We start from the raw sequence: 25,234 nt of genomic DNA, 5'->3' as shown, positions 1-25,234 counted from the left end.
GAGGTTTTAGGAATATAAAAAGAGTCAGACTTTTATAAATAACTTTTGATATTACAGTTTCCTAAATCAATAAAGATACATAGGTTTTTATTTACACACCTCTTTTTAAATCCTGAACCAAGACTTTACATATACCTGCCCTTGGACTAATCCCATAAATCAGTTTGAAAGTGACACAGTTTTTGCACAAGAGCCATCATATCTATGTATCTAGATCTTGTCATAATAATACAAAGGGACTGAGATAAGAATATGGTCTATAAAATAAGTAAAAGGAAAATATCTCTGAATTACTCACTGAAAGAGTCAAGTCAAAGGAGAAGGCATAGGAGATGAGGAATCTGGTGTGGGAAATGATTGCTAACTTAGAATCCACAAGAAAAATCCTATACCTTACTATTAAAAGAGCCTATAACAGTTATGTCAGAGTACTCCACACATTCATTTTTTTGACCAGTACTTTTTGAGTACCTACTATGTGATAGTACCTACTGTGCTAGGCTCCTGACAACTTTCTGCTTAATACTGGCAGATTTGTTTTTTTCCTTGAAGGCATAAGAAGACCTAATATAGGAGGAAACTCTCAATTAAAAGTAACCAGAGTCATGAGCATACCCATTAATTTGTTAAATTGTTGTTCATTTCACTTCTCTAGGGATGATGAAAAGAATGAAGGAATTGTGCTCAATTATCTATAAAACTAGTGGCCCGGTGCATGAAATTCATGCACATTAAAAGGGGGACCCAGAGTCAAGTCCCCGCCCACCCACATGCACCTCAAAATCGAGTGAGACCCAGACCCAGCTGCCCCTTCCCATTGGGCTAGATCCAGACCCAGCCAGTCCCACCCTTGTCAAGCCCCGCCAGTCAAGGGGTGTAGCCTCAGGTCCCTTGGCCCGGCGCCAGGACAGGGGGCGTGGCCTGAGGTCCCCCAGATAGGGCAGGGGGTGTGCCTTGATGTCCCCCATCAAGCCCCGCCTGACGGGGGTGCACAGTCTCAGATCCCCTGTCAAGCCCCACTGGGTGGGGGGCATGGCCTGAGGTCTCCCATCAAGCCCCACCAGGCGGGGGGGTGCAGTCTCAGGTCCCCCAGCCTGGCACTGGGAGGGAGGGGCGCAGCCTCAGGTCCCCCGTCAAGCCCCACTGGCAGGGGGGCGCAGCCTCAGGTCCCCTGGCCTGGTGCTGGGGTGGGGGGAGCAGCCCGAGGTCCCCATCAAGCCCCGCTGGGTGGGGGGCATGGCCTGAGGTCCCCCAGCCTGGTGCCAAGGCAGGAGGCGTGGCCTGAGGTCCCCCAGCCTGACACCAGGGCAGGGGGCATGGCCTGAGGTCCACTGTCAAGTCCCATGGGGGCGGGGGGAGAATGTAGCCTCAGGTCTCTGCTGATTGCTCGTTAAGGCTCCTTAAGGGAACTTGGCCTCAGCTGTGGATGCAGCCATCTTTGTGACAGAGTGATGGTCAATTAGCATATTCCCTCTTTATTATATAGGACTGCCTCCAATTCTAAAGGACTTTGAATCAATAGCCCAGGGGTGGGCAAACTTTTTGACTCGAGGGCCACAATGGGTTCTTAAACTGGACCGGAGGGCCGGAACAAAAGCATGGATGGAGTGTTTGTGTGAACTAATATAAATTCAAAGTAAAGGAGCGGAGGGGAGAGCAAGAGAACCGGATAGAACAGCGGGATCCGGCCCGTGGGCCGTAGTTTGCCCATGGCTGCAATAGCCCCTTGAATACCCAAATTCAGATCATTCTCAAACTACAGGAGAGTCCTCCAGAGTTCATGACTGAAAAGGAGGAGGCTCTATCTCACCATCTTCATAGCCCACTTCAGGAAACAAGGGTCCCCAAGAATCCCCAGGACCTAGCTGAGTGTGTTCTATCACCAGTGTTTGGCACTGCCCAAGTAATTTCATAGGATCCTTGCTCAATACAGCTGCTGATGGAGGAAACACTGGGAAGCAGAAGACCTAGAGCCAGAAGAACAGCCACCTCCTCTTTATCCTAGAGATGGGTCAAGTGTGGTCCAGAGAGGATCAGTGACCTGCCCCTAGACAGATATACATGGGGCATCTATCTCCAGAAGCTGCTGATGACAAATAGGATTTATGGTTAACATTCATTGAGTATGTGGTTCCATCCACCAGCATAGAGCTAGTCATAAGCTAAAGTATCTCTCTAGATATTGCCACATCTGGTGACTACATTTCTAATTTCTCTAAAATACCACAGTATCTCAGAACCATAGAATGCCTAATGTTCCCAGACTGCCTCTGCCCCTCTCATTTCACAGGAAAGATGGTCAAACCACAAGGATGCTTAGTACCAAATCCAGAGCTAAGACTCAAGTCAGCCTTCAGTTCAAATCTCATTCTGTCTCCCAAACTCTCTCGCACCTACTCAACCCATAGATCTGAGTGCCCTTTATGTGCCTAGTGCTGTGTCCAGTGCTATAACCAAACTCAAACCAAGACACTGAGCTCAAGTCTCTCATTCCATACAACTGGGCTAGTCAGGCAGAATCCAGCCTGGGTGAGACCAGCTCTAAGCAAAGTCTCAGTGGAAAATCTGAACAGAAAAAGTGATGACAACCAAAAAAAAGGCAAAACCTATTCCTGTTAGCCCTGATAATTCCTTCTAAGACTTGAGGACCCCTTATTCCAGTTTTCACCTTTCTCCTTTTAGTATTTTTCACAGCAGCAGGTCAAATCTAATCTTTGCAGATTCTTCCAAGGGAAGTAGTTGGAGAGGAGAGTGATGTTAGCAGATAAGCTGGAATTAGTTGAACTGACTCCTTGGGTATGTAATGTACTTTACTAAATCAGGGATAATGAATTCCACAGAGAGTGCATGAGGGGAAGCAAAACATAAGCACAGTCTAATTACATTTCATTTCAAGGGATGCAAGGGACAGTCATAGAAAGTTCACCTTAGAAATGGCCTGGTCCCCTGACTGGACAAATGGGAATACTGGCATTCATGATTTGACTGACCAACAGTGGTCACCACTCAAATCTTCTTCATCCTTTATTTTTTTAATATATTTTTATTGATTTCAGAGAGGAAGGGAAAGGGAGAGAGAGATAGAAACATCAATGATGAGAGAGAATCATTGTTCGGCTGCTTCCTGCATGCCCCCTGCTAGGGGTGAAGCCCACAACCCGGGTATGTGCCCTGACCAGGAATTGAGCCATGACTTCCTGGTTTAGAGGTCAACACTCAACCACTGAACCACACCAGCCAGGCTCTTCTTTGTCCTTTCAAAAGCATTTTAGTTTTTGAGAGCCATCCTTCATTCTTGCTAGGGTCAGCATTAGCTGTAGCCTGTGTGAAGAAAGAACTTCCTTACAAATGGAACAAGGACTCGGTTACTAAGAAACCATTTGTGTGCTGTATTCCCTGGAATTATTTATCACCATGATGGGGACTGTCTGTGTCTCAGAAATTACTGAAAGGGGAGAGAATGTGCTGAGTGACCTCAAGAAGAACCCTTGAAATACAGACATACTAGCTTTCAAGTGTCTGCAAATTCTCTGCCACTACTCCCTTAAGAAGGTGAAGGCTAATTCTTGCTCCACTTAAAAGCAAGCTATACTTGGGGTTTTACTTCTAACAAACAGAATGGAGAAGAAGTGATGCAATGTGACTTATGAGAGTGGGTCATGAAAAGAATAACTTCTACCTGACTCTTACTCTCTTGACTTGCTTGCTCTGGGAGAAGCCAGAGGACCCTCAGCAGCCTAAGCAGGATGTGGCCTGGGGAGGATGTGGCCTCCCACCAAGAGCCAGCACCAGCTTGCCAGTCATGGAGTGAGCCACCTGTGAAGTGGATCCTCCAGCCCGGGTCAAGCCTTTGGATGACTTCCGCTCCACATAACATTTTTTTTGTTGATATTTTTCCATTAATTTTTGGAGAGACTGGAAAGGAGAGGAGAGACAGAGAGAGAGAGAAACATCTATGTAAGAGAGACATATTGATTGGTTGCCTCCCAAATGTGCCCCCACCAAGGCCAGGGATTGAGCCTGCTACCTAGGTACGTGCCCTTGACCGAAATCAAAGCTGGAACTCTTCCATCTGCAGGCCAACGCTCTATCCACTGATCCAAACTGGCCAGGGCTCCACATGACATCTTGATGGCTACCTCATGAGAGACCCTAATCCAGAATTGCCCAGAGTGGCCACAACTCAATTATGAAAGATCATAAATATTTTAAGCCACAAAGTTTTATGATATTTTGTGACACAGCAATAGATAATACAGTATATGAGTCTGGTTCACAATCGACTTAGGAAGATCCCAGCCTAAGATTAGTAGAGGATCAGAAGAGGTTGGGTAAATGAGAAAAGAAAAGAAAAAGGGGAAGAAGGGGGATGGAAGGTGAAAGGGAGAAAAGCAACCTCTCCTTCTACTCTGGTCTTCATTTATCTCTTCCTTCTCTGGATTTTTGTCCCTCGTTTGCTTTATGCTCTTGCTTGTTCTCACATATAATAGCTTTATGTCACCATTTGGCCAGCTGACTTCTTAAGACAGAAACAAGACTCATATTTCTTCTATGTTCTTCATAATGCCTGGCAGTGCCCTATACTAGTGAACTAAGATCTGTGTGTAAAACAGGAAGGCCAATTTATGACTCAGTAGCAGAAGGAACATTCTAACAGAGTTTAGCAAAAAAAGTTGTGCTGAATCCTATATAATTTTATTAACCAATGTCACCCCAATAAATTCAATTTTTACAAAAGGAAAGTTGTGGTGGGGCATGAATTTCAGATGGGGGCTGAGCCATGGACAATATTTTGTGTACTCTGGTTACCAAGCAGATTCTTAGAGAGTGTAGTAGACTGTTACTGTTACTATTACTTTGGTGCCCACTAATTAACCAAACCTCCAAGTATTTATGTCTTTGTTTAGTCCCCTATCACATTGTCTCTGAACTTGGCCATGTGATTACCTTTGTCCAATGGGACATTAACAAGCATGACACAAGTAGAGGCTTGATAAGCATTTGTACATTGAAGTCTGGAACACCCCTTCTTAGAACCCAGCTACCATGCTGTGAGGAAGCTCAGGCAGCCATGTGGAGAGGCCCACATAAAGAAGAAGCAAGGCCCCCAGCCAACAACACCAGCTGAGCCTTCAATCAGTGGGCAGCACCAATTCTCTACCATTTGAATGATGCTATTTTGGAGCTACCAGTCATCTCAGCACTCCAGCTGATACCACATGAAGTAAGAAAATTGTCTATTCAGCCCACAGAATCATGAGAAATAAATTGTGGTTGTTGTTAACTACTGAGTTGTGGGGTGGTAACACAGCAATAGATAAACAAAACAAATACCAATCCCAAATCAGCGAGGACCATTTCTCAGGCCATGCAACTTTCTCAGCCATGGCTCAGGAACGGGCCTCAAACTAGAGTGTGTCTATTTACAAAGCCTGAGTTCTTTCCACCACTGCCTCCAAAATCATGAGAGTCAATGAATATGAAAGAACGTTACAACTCCCAAGTGTCTTGCCAGTGTTCTCTCTGGTACAGACATCATTCCATTTCTGCCTCTAATTGTTATTTTTGCCTTGCATTTCCTTCTGTTTTTCCATCTTTCTTGTTAAGATCTCTCACTACCTAGTGCTCCTTCAAGCATCACTTGAGGCCAAAGGCACTGCTGAACCCTGATATAGCCATATTCTTCCCTAGCCCTGAGTTCTGGACTCAAGCCACAACCAAGTGGCCTTGGAAAGTTACTCTCTGAGCCTTGGTTTCCCCATCCAGGCTCAGAGAGTATGGAAATCCCATCATGTTTCATAGGATTCCTGAGAAGACCCAGCAAGAAAAAGGATAGAAAACCTGTACCTATGTCTAAGTCTAGAGTTCCTAGGAATGTCTTTCCCTTCTCCCCCTCTCCCTTGTACCCATTTAGCTGCTCATCCGTAATGCATTTCTAGCCTCTCTACCATGACAAAACTTAGTCAACTCATTTGCTCCTCACTAGAACCAGGGAACAAGGAGGTCTAAATTCTAGATGGAATACTTAAAGTGCTTTTGTGAATTGAGATAATGTGAATATCCTAGACCCTCTACCCTTTCCAGAAAAGTAAGTAATTACGTTACTTTTCCATGACCCCAGAACACAAGAAAACAGAACTCTCTTTTCACTCCAAAGATAGAAGTCATTTTATGACAAAACAGTAATGAGAAAGGAGGAGAGAGGAATGCAAGTAATAAGAAAATATTCCAACAATCTATATTATGAATATATATGTATATTTATATCTCAGCAGGCCCTGCGGAGTTACAGATGAGCTAATTAAAATGCTTATGCTTTTAGCAATGATGTTTATTGAAATCATTTTATAACCATCTAAATTGAGGTTTGTTTTCAGCTATAATGCAATGCTACCTGGAATATTCTGACCTAAATTATTTATGTGTCTAAAAATACATTGCCTTTCCCCATTACTGACTTTGTGGATATAGCTCGGGATGTGGAAATTTTTGGTGAGCTCAAGTGGCTCTCACAGGTTTTCCCTGAAATTTTTGTGCCTGCTAACTTAGGTTCTCTGATCCCAGTTTAATCTCTTTGCATTGCACCCTACCTAAACAAATGCCTACATATGGTTGGAAGGTGTAAAATGAGGGGCTCTGGGAATGATGAAGTATATTTTGAGAAAGAAACAGATCCTTGAACTCAGCTCATGAAGATGAAAATTAGTGAATCATCCTGATTCTCCATTCCTCCACAGAAAGAACTCTCCAAGCTGTGCCTGAAACCCGAACACAAAACAAGAAATAGAAACCACTCTAGGTATTTCAAACTAAAAGGTATTTAATACATTAAGTACTAGGTGCTCACCAAACTGTGGAAGGGCTGGAGAAACAGAAGGCACAAGCATACCACAGACTATTGAATTCAATGACAAATTACTGAAGCTGTGGCCCAGGCTTCAGGAAGCTGCTGCCATCCTCCATACTCCTGCCATAATTGCCTTGAAGTACCCTTGAACCTGATGACTAGACACTGAGCTGCTGAGCCCAGCTTCCATAGATGCTTCTAAGCGTGCACACTTTTACGACCTGGCTTGCCAGGAGCAATAGCAGTAGGACTCTGAATCACTTCCACCTTCCAGTTTTGCATGAGGCCCATCTAATCGGCAGAACCCACGCTATTCACAGAACACTGTCTGCAAAGGAGTCTCGGGAAAGTGGTGTATTAGCTTTCCAAACTCTACATCTGGAAGGAAAATAGAATGGCATTTGAGAGTATCAATTCACCATACCTACCACAGTCTAACCCTCAGCACTCATAATCCAAATACAGCCTTCTACACCTATTTGATCTTCCAAGCACCAACAGCAACAAAGCTGAACATAAGTGACTATCTCTCATACAACAGAAGCACTTCACCTCTCCCCAAAAGGGGAGATCCAATGTCCCATCTGTTGCTGATTCATCTTCATTTTCCTTCTAGTCTATCACATTCCCACCTTGGTATGCTATAATCTAAGCATGTCATTGGTCAGTTAGTTACCCACCAACAAGACATTTTGAAATCTTAAAAGAGGCTAAAAGTAAATTAATTGATAAATATATACGCATAACAGAGCAAAAAAGAAAATGTGAGAAGCTGCTATAATCCTTGTTTCTGCAACTGGGAAGACCAGAAGTGGACTTTGAACTTAATTCCCTACACTACTATTCGTGTTGCCTTAACTTTCTTTTTTTTATATTTTACAGTGAGCGCTTCAGAAAATATAATTACAATGATTTCAAAATGCAAATCCTGGATTAAATGACTATCCTCTATAATTATCTTCAATCAATATTTAAAATTATATGCAGACACTAAGTCAGCTAACAAATAAAATAAGCAAAATAACTGTTGAAACTACAAATCTCAGGGATGAGGAGCATGCATGATCAGGTAGGTCACTTTGCCACTGTGTTTTTTAAATACATGAGTCACACTGTTTCAATCAAATATATCTCCACTCCAAGAGTTAAATTAAGACTGCTGAGACTAAAACTTAAAGCTATGATCTTTGTTACCTTACAAGTTTTTCCAGTTTAATACAAAGAAATTCAGAAAGAAAATTTCAGGCCTCTTGATCAGAGGCTTTCGCTATTTGTCCTACACCGGTGTACACAGAGGCTAGGAAAGGCCAAGAAGAGAGTTTCCCATTGAAGACGTGATCAAAGAAACAGGTGGACTAGGCAGTCTATAAACTAGCTGGCCATTAAGAAGTTACCAAGAAAGGACTCATGTTAGTCACTAACGATGTTTAAAAAGCCTTGGCCAATGTTACAAAAACAAAACATTTAGAGTATTATTTATGAATGCAAACATAATGGATTTTTGCTTTCTATACATAATCATCTTTGAAATGCTAAAAACGAGCTCCACCTGTGGTTCTATTGAGAAGCTGCAGGTGTACGTGAGATGATCTACTGATTTACCTTCTCCAAGTATTCTTCGGAAGCAATCGGATGTGGCTTGATGGTAGGAGAATCCGGGGTCCAATTTGCCGGGCAGACTTCTCCATGGACTTCCACAAACTGGGGTGCTTTCACCAGGCGGAGGGTCTCCTCCACGCTGCGGCCCACTGGGAGGTCACTGACACTCATATGCTTGCTGACTCCATTGGGGTCATTATGAAGAGACCTCGTAGTGCAAGACCAGGACCTTCTCACAGCGCACCGTAGTCTCGGGAAATCTGCTTCGTCAAATCGGACAAATGTGCGATGTTCATGTGGCCCGAACTGCCGTTCTTCCTCGGTGTGCTGATCCAGGCGAGAATGGCTGAAGTGGGAACCCACGGAAACTGCGACAACTTCCCAGTTCACATCATGAAACTCGCTGGCTTTGTCACTGAAAGCAATCATTTCTGTGGAACACACAAAGGTGACATCCAGAGGATAGAAGAAGAGCACCAAGTATTTCCCCGTAAAGTCATCAAGGCTTAGTTCTTTGACCTCTCCATGGACAATGGCTGTACCCTTAAAATAGGGTGCGTGCTGGGTGATGCAGGAGCATGATATGGGGAACTGGTGCTAAAGGCCAATTTTGCTTGACTGGAAGCAGACCATAATACATTTGTCAAGAATGTCCTTCGAGAAGCACAGGCCTAAGGGCTGCAGCGGCAGAGATGCCCCCAAGGAATGGCACTCACATGCAGGCAACTGTGACCCGGAGTAACCTTCCCACTGCAATCGCCATCTTCTGTGCACGCAGAGGGGCAGGGAGCCCCCAGAAGCAGAGGGGGCGGGCCCGGAAGGGGCGGGGCCACGCTTGCAGGGGCGGGGCCTGAGCTGTAGCCAGGCGGGCCCATGTTGCCTTAACTTTCAACCAGTACCAGTTGCTTCAGGGGTCCTCAAACTTTTTAAACAGGGGGCCAGTTCACTGTCCCTCAGACCGTTGGAAAGCCAGACTATAGTTTAAAAAAAAAACTATGAACAAATTCCTATGTGCACTGCGGGCCTAGGACAAGTGGGCTGCTAAGCAGGACAGGCAGCGGCACCGGGCGGGCCAGATGGCGGGCCACATGTGGCCCTCGGGCTGTAGTTTGAGGACCCCTGCATCTGGTGAGAGTTCTTTATTAAGACCTATAGCTACAGCTATAGCTATGCACGCACACACACACACACACAAGAAAAACGGTGGGGCAAAAGTAGATTTCTTTTCTTTTTCAAAGTCACTCTTTGTTTATAAACTTTCTAACAGAAACAGCTTCTAAAAAGGAACTTATTTGTTGCCACAGAGATCCTTTGCTCTCCAAAATTAAAACTGCCAAGTGGGCAGGTCAAAAACTCAGAAATGGCTTTCCACTGTTAAACAGAAGAGTAGAGAGGTGCAGCTGTGTGCCCCTGGGTGCAGAAGCCCAGGAGTCAAATAATAGATGTCAGGACTATGTGAGGGCAGAAGAGGAATCCTTCCCTTTATTTCCCTGGAGACAGCAGCTCAGAAGTCTGGAATTAAAGGTGACAAGCCCAGGTGTCAAATGGCAGATTAGCTTTGTTCCAGAGATCCAGCAGGACTAAGGGATTTACACTGAGTGACAGTTTGCAGGCAGTGGCTGGTACCAAATGCCATCTAGAGCTCTTGCTATCTTAAAACCGACTCCTGGGAGAAACCTGCAGCGGGAAGCCTGAACATCAATAATGACCACAATCATAGATTACAGTAGGCTGGGTCCTCTGTGAGCCTCTTATATTTGGAAAGTTTAGCGTTCATCCAGAATCTGATCAGAAGCTCCAATTCCACTGGCCTAAGACATTTTTCAAACTAGTCCTGTAATCTGGGAAGTCCATTTCCTGATTAAGATTTTATTTGACAGCCCTGGCTGGTGTTATTCAGTGGTTAGAGTGTCGGCCCACACACCTAAGGATCATGGGTTCAGTTACCGGTCAAGGGCACGTACCTGAGTAGCATGTTCGATCCCCAACCGCAACTGAGGTATTTGGGAGGCAACCAATCGATGTGTCTCTCTTACATCTCTCTCAATCTCTCTCTCTCTCTCTCTCTCTCTCTCTCTCTCTCTCTCTCTCTCTCTTTCTCTCTCTCTCACCTCTTCCTTCCCTTCCACTCTCTTTGAAAAAGCAATGGAAAAAATATCCTCGGATGAGGATTAACAAAAAACAAATAAATAAAATTTTGTTTGGCCAATGCAATCCACTGCCATCTCTAGGCATGGGAAAGGTTACAGCCCTGGTCAAGTGATCCATAATCAGAAACAGGGAATTGAACCAGCAGCATAACTTGCTCCCCTGCTCCCTTGGCCAACTGTTCTACTGCCAGAGGAAACAGAGACTGTCATTACATGCAATGACAAGGGAAACCTCACATCTACAAAGCCTTCCTATATGGTAACCCCAGGTGGCTCAGGCTCTGCTCACCTGTCTGCCCTAAATCACCTCTGTAACTTTAGGTTAGCAACCCACCTCCCTGGATTATAATGTATGAAGTGCTGAGCAGGGGATAGATACCTGGTTCCCTATAAGGGCCCAGCCACCTCCACATTCCCATAATTCTACATTTTATTGAAATATCTCCACCTCCACTCCTTAAGCTCCTCCCCCTCAAAGTATTTTATTCTCTCTTCTAGGAATGCAAATCTGCTCCTTTAAGAAATATAGCATAGGAGAAGACCCACACCCAAATCTGGTTTACTTCTTACCATTGGCAAAGTTAATATGAGAAACAGTCCATGGCAGCAAATTAGGCCACTACTTAATGGCCTGGAATTCCAATTAAAAGAATGAGCTTTATGAGGCTGCCTGTAAAGCAGTGGGGAGGAGTGTCTGACCTAATCTTGGATCCCAGAAAGGCCACCTTAAGAGAGAGGGAAAGCAATTGCCCATCAGATTTGCCGTGGGCGAAAGGAAGCCATAAACTACTGGGAGATGGAGGCTCGTTAAAATGGTAATGCTCCTGTCTCCACCAGGAAAGCACTCCCTGGACACCTCCAGAAATGAAATGAAATTTGGAACAATAAAAAAACCGAGCATTTCCTCCCCTCATCCCATCTAATTATTGTCATCTGATGTAATGATATGCAATGGGACCCATTAAATCTAGACTCATCTCTCCTGAGTGTGTGTCATAGTTCAAAGACACCTGCAGAAAAACAAAAGACCTAGAATCTCAATTATATAGGCTATTAGATAGGCATGTCAGGAGTAGTCAACAGATCTCATTCCCACTGATCCTGTCTCATATTTTATTGGGCACTTCCTGAAACACTAACCACCTCAAGAAAACCACACAATGTGAAGTTGGGGAAAGAGGGGAGGAGGGATACAATCTGTAGTCAGGAAAGGAGGACAGGGCTTGGAATAAAGCATAGAATCAGGCAATAAACATAAATCAGAGAACTTGCAGTATCTAAATTCATCATCCTTTCCCCAGTGACCCATCACCTAATCAATATCCAAAGCCAGAATTGGGTAGTTATCCTTGACTTCAAATCCATCACTTCCACTCAACAAATATTTACTGATCACCTGTTCTGTGCCAGGCACTGTGCTGAGCACTGGAGATACAGAGTGAATGTTCCCATCTGTTCAGTCCACAGGTCCCCTGGATATCTGTCTCTGATGGTGCTGACGAGAATCAGATCCTTAGATAAGAAATGGCAGGTCAAAATGTCATTAGGGAAAACTCTCAGGAGATCCACCTGAAAGGAGGCAGGATGACAGGATTGGGCAGAGAAGCTCTCCCACGTTACAGTTACAGCTAAGACATCAGCTGATTCTACACAGAGTTCTGGAGATCAGAAAGCCCCTTCAATGTTGTCCCACAGAGAGGTCTTCGTATCCCCACATGAGACAGTTACTAGCCATGAGTGGATCCCTAGAAAGGAGTGTAACCCTAGACAAAGCAGTTCCCCATTGCTGAGGGTAATGCCCACAGGACACAGCTAAGCCATGAACACCAGAATTTCCCAGCAGCTACCTTGGCCTTGAGAGGGGATCTGAGTGGAGCACCACAGTATCTACAGCAAGATCCCCCATCATCCCTGCCAACCTGAGTGTCGTCAACATTGGTGTTTAGGGCGTCTTGTCTCAGACTCTTCCCTGCCTTCAGTCTGATCCCTTCCCCTGATGATCTTCCAATTTGTCATTTGAAGTATCCTAAATACCTGAATTATCTTTGAAATAACACTGGGATTCCCAGCTGAAGACTGTGAAGGTCTTCAGACATGTTAATGTAGAATTTCAAAATCTCTACTAAAATATTTTTTCTTGTTTCATTTCAATTATATCTACATTTTTTAATATAATTAAATTTTGATCATCTGTATTTCCACTTTAAAACCAAGCACCATCCTGACATTTTATTCGCTACCTACATAGGCTCCAGATAGTACTATTTTAATTTCCCCAGGCAGTATCATTGTCACATTGAGAGTGGTAATTTTGCTTCCCAAAAAAAAACTCGATCTGACACATTGAATTCATTTTTTTTATTTTCAGTTTAGTCTGCAGTTTTATTTGAATATGATTTATAAATCTTCTTTGGTTTCATAGTTGCATAAGACATGTATATAATGGTTTTATAGTTGTATATACTTAGGTAAAATTACAATGAAGTCATTAAAGTTAACACCGGGAGATTTTGAGAACTTCTCACCAAAAGATAAAGTTGGAGTTGTCTTAAATCACTCAAGTCATGTCCTCTGTGGGCTCTCATGGTCTGGTCCCAGTTTAGCCATCCAACCCCCTCCTCACACTGCTTCCAGCAGACAGAAGGGTAAGAATGTTATGTTATACCTAAGTGAACTGTAGCCACTTTTGCCTTCCAGTGGGAAAGGGCTCTGCATTACTTGTAAAATAAGGAATTAGGCATTTGCTCTATGCCATCTTGCTAACAAATGCTAAGAGTAGAAAGAAAATGAAAAGGTTGAAATTTCAAAGCACCTCCTACATCTTAACTTCAATGCCAGGTAGGCTGGTCCACCAACCTTCAGGCATGAGTCAGCCACCAGTCCACAGGGGTCCCTAAACTCCAGGGAACACATATCAAGGCTCCAAGGCATGTCCTTAAATTACCTGTCACTGCCCTAGCGGGTTTGGCTCAGTGGATAAAGCGTCAGCCTGCGGACTGAAGGGTCCCAGGTTTAATTCCAGTCAAGGGTGCATGCCTGGGTTGCAGGCTCGGTCCCCAGTGAGGGGCATACAGGAGGCAGCTCATCAATGATTCTCTCTCATCATTGATGTTTCTATCTCTCTCTCCCTCTCCCTTCCTCTCTGAAATCAATAAAAAATATTTTTTAAAAAATTACCTGTCACTGAACATAACCATCCTCTCCCTTTTCCCCAGGGGGATGTAGTAGAAAAATGTCACAGCACTCTATCACATTTCTTCCAAGATATTCTTTCACTCTGTCTTTTCCAAACTCAATCATGTGGCATCCTCAAATTGAGGGTGGATTAAGGATCACAACACTGGTTCCCAATTTCCTCCTTCACAACCCAGCATAGATGGTCTAGCACCTCCTTTTAGAAAGTAGCTGTAGTGTCTATTATTTTGTGATGAGATTTTTGCAGCTTCTACTGAAACTAAGATAGAAAGAGTTCTATTTTAACACTCTGTTAACCGAAGTGTAAATTCTATAAAACCTGGGTATAAATTGAGAAACAGAAGCCTGTTCTCTATAATTAAATAGCAGATTTTTTTTCAGAAAACTTAAGATCCCTTTCTTTAACTCAAGATGAGAATTCTGTTTCTATGAGGACATAAGACCCTGCCATGAACAGACAGCATAAGGACTCCATCAGATCATCTGGAAAAAGAAAATTATACTAAAATGATGTGCAGTAAGAGAAGGAAAGGGGATCATTCGAGCAGAAGGTAATTTCCTGGTGGGCTGAGAAGGAGATGACAAATACAGCATACAAGCAAGAAGAACTCAACATACAAGTAGCACTTCCACACACAAAATGGCTTCTAATGATGCCCAAAACCGAGTAGAAAGGGATTTAGGGCTGGGTTTGAGATGACAGGGAGCAAAACAGGCTTGGAGAAGTCGGTGCACAACAACCCTAAAGAAACAAGTCTGAACAACAGATGTTTCTCTGCACAATAAATAAAGAAATTAAACTTTACACGATCTTTAACACACAACTGCACCCACTGGGATAAGCAAGACCCCTGACTTTCCTGAAATACTCATCTGAGCCGTAAACATATTCATTAATGAAAACATTTCACAGTTCCCAGGGAGCATTCATGTGTTTTGTTTTGTTTTTTGGGGGGACACATTTCTGTGTAGTCAGTGTTTAACGTTCAGAGTTTTGCAACAGAAGCAAAGGACATTTAACTCTATTTTTCTAATTGATGTTTTTGTCCTGTTGATGTTACAATGAACTGTTTGCATTCAGTGAACGACACTTCTGCTCCCCCATTGCTTTGTGTTTCCAAGAAGAAACAAGAGTCTCACTGAGTGTGGGCCCTTAATCAAAGAATCCAATAAGCTAGGAAAAAATCTGAGAGTTGCAACCCGATTTCCATCACTTTGTAGTTACATCATCACATCATCATTTTGTAAGTCTCAGGGCAAGTGACATATCCAGAAATAATAAGTATTTTCTTGCAAAGTATTTTCTGAAAAGAGGGGCATGTTTCAAATGGAGACTCCATCTCCACATGTATTTCCATGATGGTGAAGAGGAAGGAAGATGGAGAGTCAGACACCAGTGACACATGTCACTCACTTTTCATTGGACAAAACAAGTCACATGGCTATGCCAACTTCAAAGAGAGTGGGAAAGTTCAGTTTTGCCCATCTTTGTGGATCCTCTGCAATGCAGGGGATGTTGAATTTCACCTTATTATTTCCTTGTGTGGCAGCAAATCCTACTGGCAAGAGGGTCCAAAGTCTTTTCCAGCCTTGAAACAATAGTCTCTCCTTATCTGAAGTCCTCCATTCAGTTCCTTAGCCCAATTCAAATCCATTCATCTTTCTTGCTACACTCACCCCTAAGTGATTTCTCAAGCCTCTAAACCAGGTGTATAGAATGTGGGCATATTCATCAGGGAGTTTCTGCGGCTACCTCATTTTGATGTGTTTTTCCCATTGCCCAATTAGACAGCAGGCTTCTTGAGTGCAAGATTCCTTCTTGTGTCTGAGAAAGCCATCCAGGAAATAGAGATAGTGGATCATGGTGTGGGAGGCCCATGGGAAGTATAGCTTCACATTTAATGCAGACAACCATAGTTTTTAGACCAACGTTTCAATCAAGTATATTATGCACAAAATGAATAATCATCAAAACCAGACAGGTTGTAATTATCCTCAAGCATACATTTAAACTGAACTTCAGAGCCACATGGAATAAATTCCAGTCCCTTCACTATGAGAACAAATAGCCTCCATTAAAAGATCTTTGAATCAGTTTGAGATGAACCTGGTGAACTGGGTTTCCTAAAAGCAGAGACTGAGACGAGGATTTGTGTCTAAGTGATTTATTGAGGGAGTGCTTTCAAAAGAGATCTGTAAGGGAGTAAGAGAGCAGGATAGAGATGAGGCAGAAACTAAGCAAGAATGAGACTTCCAGGGGCGTGTAGCCTGAACTCGGTCCCACACAGAGCTCTAGAACAGGTATTGTACCTGGAGTCCATCTTACCTTAAGAGAAGAAAGAGGGGTTTTGTAAACTGCCACCCAAACCCTACCAGTCCTTAGTGCATGCTGCTCCAGCACAAGGGGGGATCCAAGAGCAATGCTCAGGAGAACACTGCCACTGGGAGCCATTAGCAGAAGCCCTCACAGCAGCTGGAAATTGGTGAACCAACCTCGTAAAATGGAACCCAGGGAAGCTGGCACCATCATTGTCTGCTGTGTCCTGAACACCAGACTACACACAGAGAGGCCTTAACATCATCCTTCACCTCCAAAGGTACACCAGGATGAGCAAGTGACCCAACATGACTTAAGCATGCCACCGCTTCACTTCCCTATAAAGAGATCCTCAATAAGTAGGTTTGTTCTTAAGAGAGTCACTAATTTGATATCACTGTATCAGATGGAGTCTCCTCTCTGATGTTCTTCATAGGACTACACATGGCTAAGGTCATTCTGACCCTGATATTCCACCCTCGTTGCAAGGATGACAGCAGAGAGCTATAGGTGGGAAATTCAGTGGAAAGTGGAATAAATTTTGCCTTTGGGCAGCCACAAAGGATTAGCTTCCATTGCAGGGCTGTGGTGAGGGATGATATTTTGAGAGAATGCCTTGAATTGATACCTCAAAGGGCTTCTTTCAAAGGGATGATTTATACATCACAAGACAAAGAGGATTTATATTAAAGAAAATGGATTCTTTTCTCGAACTGTTTTGAGGAAGATGGATAGCTTCCTGTAAACTGCAGTTCTGTGTCTGTGAGCTGAGTGTTTCCAGAAAATTACTAAGGTAATGCTGCCTCTGGGACCCACTACATTGTCCCTGCCACCACCCACACTCTGTGTGTGTGTGTGTGTGTGTGTGTGTGTGTGTGTGTGTGCACCCAAAAGAGGCTACAGAGACAAGTTACCTAACCAGGCTGCCTCCTCCTAGGCAACCCTCCAGAGAAAAATCCATATTACCCAAACTATACATGCATAGGAGTTAATGATGATAATGATGAAGGGAAATTTTAGCTTATTGAGCAGGAAGAGAAGATGTTTACCCACCCAATTCCTCCAGCAAAAGTACTGCTCTTGTCTACTAAGAAGCTCATTATAAGTGTCATTCTCCATATTTTAAATAGCTCTGATGGATTCCTACATAATCTTTATACCAGCTCTGGTGTACATGTGATGAAGAAAATCCAACAGAGCCTAAGATTTGTCAAAATGTGAGTAAAGGCCCTAGCTGGTTTGGCTCAGTGGATAGAGCATCAGCCCACAGACTGAAGGGTCCCGGGTTCAATTCTAGTCAGGCTCAAACCCAAGGCCTCGTCGGGACGCATGCAGGAGGCAACCAATTGCTGTTTCTTTCTCTCTGTCTCTCCCTCTCCCTTCCATTATCTCTAAAAAAAAGCAACGGAAAAAAATATCCTCAGGTGAGGATTAACAAAAAATAAAATAAATAAAAATAATTTTTTAAATGTAAGTAAAGGTTTATCATTGTTTATAGGGCCTCAGATCCCTGATCACTGGAGGTATCAGAGAAGAGGAAAAATGGGATCATAATGTTAATGAAAAAGTTTCCCCGAGAAATAAGAACAACTTCCATTGAGTAATTGTCTGCAAGTTCCCAACGCTTTGGCCCAAGACTTGAGAAACCAAGAACTACAGCGCTCTTTCATTGAGAAACCAACTACTGAGCCCTCAATTTCACTTAGTTTTTACAGTGACATTCACCCAGGGTTGTGCCAGTAAGCCAAGTCAAGGGAAGAGAAAAAGAAACACTCTGACATGTAGTATTTGCTGATTTCATGCTCTCATTATGGCCAACCACAAACTATCAATATGATGTCACCAAACAAGGACTGAGAAGAGATGCATGTGATCAGTTCAGGAGTCAGAACAAGATGGCTCTGGATGAATGTAATCAGAGGCACAAAAAGCTGTGTGAAAACATCTGCTCCTGCAGATATGTAGATCCCCAAAAGGAAACACTTTCAAGTCCCTTTTCCTGAGTGCAGAAAGTTGTATCACTGCCGGTGTGAGGATTTGTAAGTACATTGAATACACTGAGCCCATCTTTGTCTAACATAGGAATAAAGCTCCTTAAAAACTAGGTCTATGTGTTACTCAATTCTGTGTGACTCCTATGCCTAGCACAGTACTTTTCCCATGGTCCAGGGATTTCCCTAAAGTATCCTTGCTCTGTCCTCTCAATTATTTAGTTCCCTAATCCATTTGTTTTGGTCCTTGAGCCATCATTGTCTGTCCACTCTGTATGAGTGAATCCTATTCATTTGAGTCATGTTTTTGTTTTGTTGAATTTGGGGGGGAGGGGGGTGAGTGTGTGTGTGTGTGTGTGTTTTCCAAGAAAATTCAGAGCCTTGCTTCCTTCTGGATCCCACACACCATCTTTAAGCAAACACAACCAGGAATCCATTTTTACCATAATGAATTCCCATAGTTCTGCAGTGACAATGGGTCTTTTAAGCTCGTGATTATTCCCACAGCTCCAATTGATTCTTCCTTATCTTTTACAGGAAAGTCTAGATGACTTCCCCCAGGACAGATTTTTCTTCACTTCTGCGATATGCTCTTACTGTCTTTATTGCTTATTTATAACCTTCTTTTGCTTTCCTAGCAGATGAGCAACAGAATGACTGTGGAAGATCATCTGGCCATGAAATATCTTTAAACATATTCAAAGGGATCTGAGAATTATGATTTGAAGGAGAGGTTATGATAGTTACAGTGAGAAACTAATTGAAGAGGGCAGCTTCATTTACTAAGTAAGGCAAATGTCACTGGACTAATCCCAGTTTAGGAATAATTCCATCCCCATCCCCTAACATCAAATGAGTACTTACTTTGGCTGGGCAATTTTGCCTTTTAAAACTTTAGTTTCCTTATTTGTAGAATTGATATATTAATGAACGTTTTTAAATTTAGTTTTTGTGAGGCTAGAATGAGGTAGTGCACCACTTTGTATTTTATGTGCACTACCTCTTTCTAGCCTCACAAAAACTAAATTTAAAAACATTCATTAATATATCAATTCTACAAATAAGGAAACTAAAGTTTTAAAAGGCAAAATAATTTGCACAGCTAGTAAATGAAGGATCTAGGGTTCAAATCCAGATCAATCTGACTCCAAAACTCAAGCCCAGTGCCTTTATGTATCTTCTTTAACCCAAACCTTTTTACAATAATATTCAGGAATTTCATGGAAACCTGTTTAACATTGTAGTTATTAAACTACAAGTCTCTCAGTTGTAGAGAAAACAAATTATTTGTCTTTAGTTTATTATGTTCAAGTCTACAAAGCAACTTTAGGGGCCTGGAAGTGAGTTATAGGCTGCCCTCAGAAGAGAGTGATTGAGTTATGAAATGTGAACACTCCAGCTGAAACCGGTTTGGCTCAGTGGATAGAGCGTCGGCCTGCGGACTGAGGGGTCCCGGGTTCGATTCCGGTCAAGGGCACGTACCTTGGTTGTGGGCACATCCCCAGTAGGAGGTGTGCAGGAGGCAGCTGATCGATGTTTCTCTCTCATCGATGTTTCTAACTCTCTATCCCTCTCCCTTCCTCGCTGTAAAAAAATATCAATAAAATATATTTTAAAAAAAAAGAAATGTGAACACTCCATTTGATGTGTTGAAACTAATGCAAAGATCTAACAGAGGACACTTTAGCAGCATAAGCCAGAAAATTCTTTTCATTACTTTTTTAAATGCCCCTTCCAAAAAAAACTATAGGTTTGTGATCCAGACAAAAAGAAATGCTATATGACAAAAATCATTAATTTTTCTCCAGGCACTGTAAAGTCCTAAGGCAAAAACAGCAACAACTTTTTGCCATATACACAATATTTTTTATTCATCTAAGAGAAGGCAAGTGTGGGCCAGGAGGCACTGGTCCTTCTCCACCAGGAATTCCAAAGGACAAAAAAAAGAGGGTAGCGACAGAGTCACAAACAGCATCAAAATCAAAGGTAGGTCACAATCGACCCGTTGGGAAATCTTTGCATCAAGCTGTCATCAGGGACATGAAAATGAAGGCACAATAGCAGCTTCACACTTATCTTTTCTGTCTCTCTCCAAACCAAAAGTTTTATTGGCAATGCTAGTAAATGTAGGACAAATGTCTCCTTGCCCACCTTGCAATAAAGTTTCTGCTTTGTAATAAAGTTCCTCAAGTGTTCTTTATGGAAAATTTCCTTTTTTCTGTTGCTTTTATTTTGTCTTCATACTCTCAGTGGTGACATGTTATGAAAGGGCTGGTTGCACTGCTAATAAAACCATTGCTTCTCCCGTGTTTGAGTGACTGCCGTCGTCTCCAGGCTGCTGGTAAGTTAATGCAGCGCAGTTCCCACACAGCCTTGAAAAATAACAATAATGTGATTTAGGTCTAGTGTCATTAAACTTGATTAGCTGAGTGAGCTCATGAAAATCCATAATTAACTAGCAAAACAAGAAGACAGATGTTTTTGCCAGGAAATCAAGAGAACCTGGTCTTCTGTTTGACTGCTTCTACCTAAGGCCCTAAGCAAATGCACACCTCTCGCCCTATTCATAGTCAACTGAAACAATATCCCCAAATATGATTCATCTCTAATTATCTCCATTTTTAATAAGGAAGTGGGTGAAAAGGGAATATCATTCCTTCATATATATTGAAGCTCATCAGACAATTTGGTAAATGCCCTAAAATATATTACCATCAGCCCAGCCCAGAAAAGCTTCTCACTCCCACTCTGAAGTTCCCGGCACCAGGGAGTTCCCAACGGGGAAGAGGGGTGATTTTGACCCCATGGGAGACATTTGACGATGTTTGGAGACATTTTGAGTTGTTACAACTGGAGAGTGTGTTACTGGCATCTAGGTGGGTAGAGGCCAGGGATGCTGCTTAACATCCTACAATGCCCAGGACAGCTCCCCACAACAAAGAATCTGACCCCAAATGTAAACAGTGCTGATGTGGAGAAAGCTCACCTGTGCTACAGGTAAGCTCAGAGTGGGTACATCTCTGATGCAGACTCTCACTGGAGATTCAGCTCCTCAAATCTCCAGGTCAGCCCTGAGCTATGCCTGTTGATAGACAAGAAGCACAAGTAACCAGTATGCAGTGGCCCAACAGAAGTGCACACTGACCCTGAAAGAGACACCATTGTAGGAGAGCCGGTGTAGCTCAAGAAAGCATGCCTAACATAAGGACCACTCCTTATACTGGTATTTGTTATAGAGGCTGTGACCTCTCATGTTACACTCTGCTCAACTCCTCCCTTCTCATTTTCAGCTCAGGCCCTCAAAGAGCAGGTCAAAGTCAAGAAAACACAGACTGAGTTATGGGAGACTGGGTTCCACTCGTGGGTTTTCTACAACTTGGTGCAAGTAAACTTTGAAACCTAGACTTCCCTAAGCCCTAAGATGAGGTTGCTTATAATCTTTCTGTCTCACAGGGATGATTCAGAGATGTGAAGAGAGATTTTCCAAAACCTCATATTAATATATTAGGTTGGCCACATGAGATAGCCGTGTTTATAGGACAAAATTGGTTGACTAGTGGCATTTTCATTCAGTGCAACCCAGTTATGTCAGTCAGGATTCTCCAGAACAGATCCAATAGGAGATCTCTGGAAAGAGATTTATTATGCGGAATTGACTTACGTGATTCTGAAGGCTGAAAAGTCCCAGGAACTGCCACAGGAGCTAGAGGCCCAGAAAGCCAGTGATTTAGCTCCAGTCCAAGCACAAAAGCCTGAGGAACAGGTGACCCGATGATGTAATCCCAGTCCTAGTCTAAAGGCCTGAGAATCAGGAACTTTGATGTCCAAGAAGATACATGTCTCAGCTCCAGCAGAGTGAGTGAGCCCACCCTACCCCACTTTTTTGTTCTATTCCGACCTTCTAAGGATTGGATGGTGCCAGCCCACATCAGTGAGGGTGATAGACCTTTACTCAGTCTACCCATTCGAATGGTAGAAATCTCTACCAGAAATACCCCCACAGACACACCCAGAAATAAGGTTTACCAGCTATGCAAACCCATTAAGTTGACACATAACCATCCATGAATACTACAGATATTTGGGAAAATATAATGGGTCTTCATATTTCCCTAAACACTCAATTCTATCTCATCTGAATTCCAACCCTCTTTGTGAGAGAGATATTAATTTCAATTAATGTTCGTATTTTATAAATGGGGAAACTGAGGCTGGAGGAGGTTCGATAACTAGTCCAATACAGCCCAGTTAACAGGCAGTAGAACGACTCACACACAGAAGTTAAGACTTCAAATCCTAAGTGTTTCCCACCAGCTGCTTAGCCCTAAGCAAGTATGACATGCTGCCTTCTACTACTTGATGAGACCATCACACTCTGCGCAAGAAAAAAAATTTACAACTGTGGCTGGGATTAGAGTCAATGAAGACCTGGCTTTATTCTCAGCTAAGAACTCTTGCCAAGAGGAAAGACAGGTCCAGTCCAGACTCACACAAGAGCTGCATTAATTCAGACAAAAAGGGAGCCTAGACGTGTAAGAAAAGACCTCTGCGGATGTCAACAGCATCCCCCCTTCCTCAAGCCCTCAGGCCTAACTCACTCCTGTCTCCGGCCTCTGCGGCCCACAGACACACAAACATTGCTCTTAATGAGCTTGGTGTCCCAGGGGTCGGGCCTGGATTCTGATCAATGCGAGCAATATTTAGCCGTCCCTCAGCCCTGCCGGTCACCCTCAGCCATTCAGCAGTCCTGCAGTGTTATTTTTAGTGTGTTAAGTTTAATAGAGATCCCTGGAGTGATGTGGCGAGAGGAAAGTCACTGGAGGAGTGCTGCTAAATTCCTAACCTGCAGCTACAGGGCTTCACGAAGGAGAGCTTCTGGAACAGTGCCCCATCGGTTCCCATCTTAACTGAGGACTACTGGTGAAGGCTTGTCTGGGTGGGAGGAAGGGAGACCAGCACAGTTCTCCTACTGCCTCACTCATAAAATAAAGAGCATAAATGACAAAATAAAATAAAAATAATGATCGTCTTCGGAGAGGAGAATAGGCCAGAAAGTTTAGGTTACATTAACATATATGTTAGGAAATAACTATCACTCACTCTTAACTGATGTCAAACTTTGCCTCATATTTAAATAACCTCTACCCTAACATTCCCTGTGAAAAGCTGTCAGTGTAATTAGAGCTGTAACAAAGGACATACAGACTTACCCAGGGAAGAAAATTATGACAGGCTTGAGCAAAATTACCCTATAAATATCACTTCACTGTTTTAACTACCACGTTATAGTTCTAGGGCCATGAAAGTGAGTCAGAGGCTACCAAAACAAGGCCTGGAGCTGAAATTTGATCCGTTTCTTTTATGGCAGCTGGCTCCTATACAGATGTGCTCACTAAGAGACCACCCTGTGATTCATGTATGCAAGGGCCCTAGTGGGCATGGTCCATAAATGTGAAAGTGAAACTAACTGGAAGCAAGAGGAAATAAAAATAGAAATCAAGAACTTTTTCTCCACCTCTCACCACTAACCCATGAGCAACCAAGGTGAGGTTTCCCCAGCCAAAGGGATAACAAAGAATGGAATAACTCTTTTTAAAATATATATATATTTTTTTTTATTGATTTCAGAGAGGAAGGGAGAGGGAGCGAGAGATAGAAACAATGATGAGAGCAAATCATTGATCGGCTGCCTCCTGCATGCCCCACACTGGGGATCCAGCCCGCAACTCGGGCATATGCCCTGACCAGGAATCCAACTGTGATCTCCTGGTTCATAGGTCGATGCTCAACCACTGAGCCACACCAGCCGAGCATGGAATAACTCTTGAATGAGGGAAGTGCAACCGGCACAACCATCCTACTGCTCAACTTTGCACTTCATTCTGGCTTTTTATTCTGTGATAACTTCAGAAGGTCATGGTCGTTCACCAAATTTGGAACCTACACCAAGGAACACAAAGGCAATGTTGGAGGGAGAAAAAGGGAGAGAGAGAAGAAACTTAGTTGCCTCTGTGTTCTTGGAACAATAGGTTAACTAATGAAACTTTTCAAATGATGATGTTTTTCTTCCATATTTTTTACGTTGTTTACTAAACGTCTCCATGAAGATTGAAGTTACAACAGAAAATGTCTTGTGAGAGAAAAATGACTTATTTACATCATAAAACAAGATGAAGAAAGCATCCAGGCCATTCACTAGATTGTTTCAAGTAAACATGAATCGTTTTATGTTGTTTCTGAACAAGGACACTGTCATAGATCACTTCCTCTTTAAGTGGGAATCAGAGACCCGGGAACCTTTGATGCAGGATTTGATACTGACTAACTTGCCAGAGGAAAACATGAAATTCTTCTTCCTCTGGGTCCAGGGAGGTGGAAATTAGCTAGGCTCTCTTTCATGAAAGCCTTCGTTTAAAAATGTTAAATATTAATAACTACATTGAGTAAGATGATTGATTATATTAAAAGAAATATTTAGTTTCCAGAATGTCTGGTTCAGAAAATTTGGAACATCCAAAAGGTCAATCCAGGTAGTTTACTTTGAAACAGTATTTTCCAAATTTGTTTCGATTCTACAGAGACCCACTCACCATCTACTCTATTTCTCTTGGAATTGTATAGAATTTGGGAAGCTAGAGGGAACAGGTGAGCAGGAAATGTCCTAGAATGCATTTTCCAAGTATCTTCAGCCTCATCATCTCGAGGGATGGCTGCTATTCCTAGAGGCTGCCAGAAGGAGCACTGAGCTGAGGAAACCTCACCTTGGATGCTCATGGGTTAGTGGCAGAAGGTGGAGAACAAGAGGCAGGAGGGGACAAGAGGACATGCAGTGGGGATGGCATGAGAACACTCCCCGGGGCAGAAAGATCATCAAGGCAGACTAAGGCAGTCTTGCCCAAACTCAATCAGAGACTACAGGAAGTAAGACTTGCAATCAACACGCTACCACCAGCTGGAATCGCCTTCATCGTCATTGGATATCCAGCTATTCTCCAAGAGTCATCAGGGCAGCTGTTGACTGGTCCTGCTGAGGAATTGCTGCTTTTGCCCCCAGACTGTCTATGTTTCCATCATAAACTGCATTTTGGTTTAATATCTAATGAAAACCAAGCACGAATTTTTTAAAGCCAGCCAT

General features: G+C 43.0%; 1 pseudogene across 1 annotated transcript; it reads right to left on the bottom strand.

Moving 5' to 3' along the window:
- Positions 1–8,437: 8,437 nt before the first annotated feature.
- LOC308250951 (thioredoxin-dependent peroxide reductase, mitochondrial-like) lies at positions 8,438–9,209 on the bottom strand (annotated as a pseudogene). The gene has a single exon. The product of its transcript is annotated as a thioredoxin-dependent peroxide reductase, mitochondrial-like (transcript).
- Between the last annotated feature and the right edge of the window lie 16,025 nt (positions 9,210–25,234).

This window comes from Plecotus auritus (genome assembly GCF_963455305.1).
Source record: "Plecotus auritus genome assembly, chromosome: 6".
In the NCBI taxonomy this organism is placed as follows: domain Eukaryota; kingdom Metazoa; phylum Chordata; class Mammalia; order Chiroptera; family Vespertilionidae; genus Plecotus; species Plecotus auritus.
The sequence above is the reverse complement of the archived record's forward strand: the minus strand, read 5'-3'. Positions and strand labels throughout refer to the sequence as shown.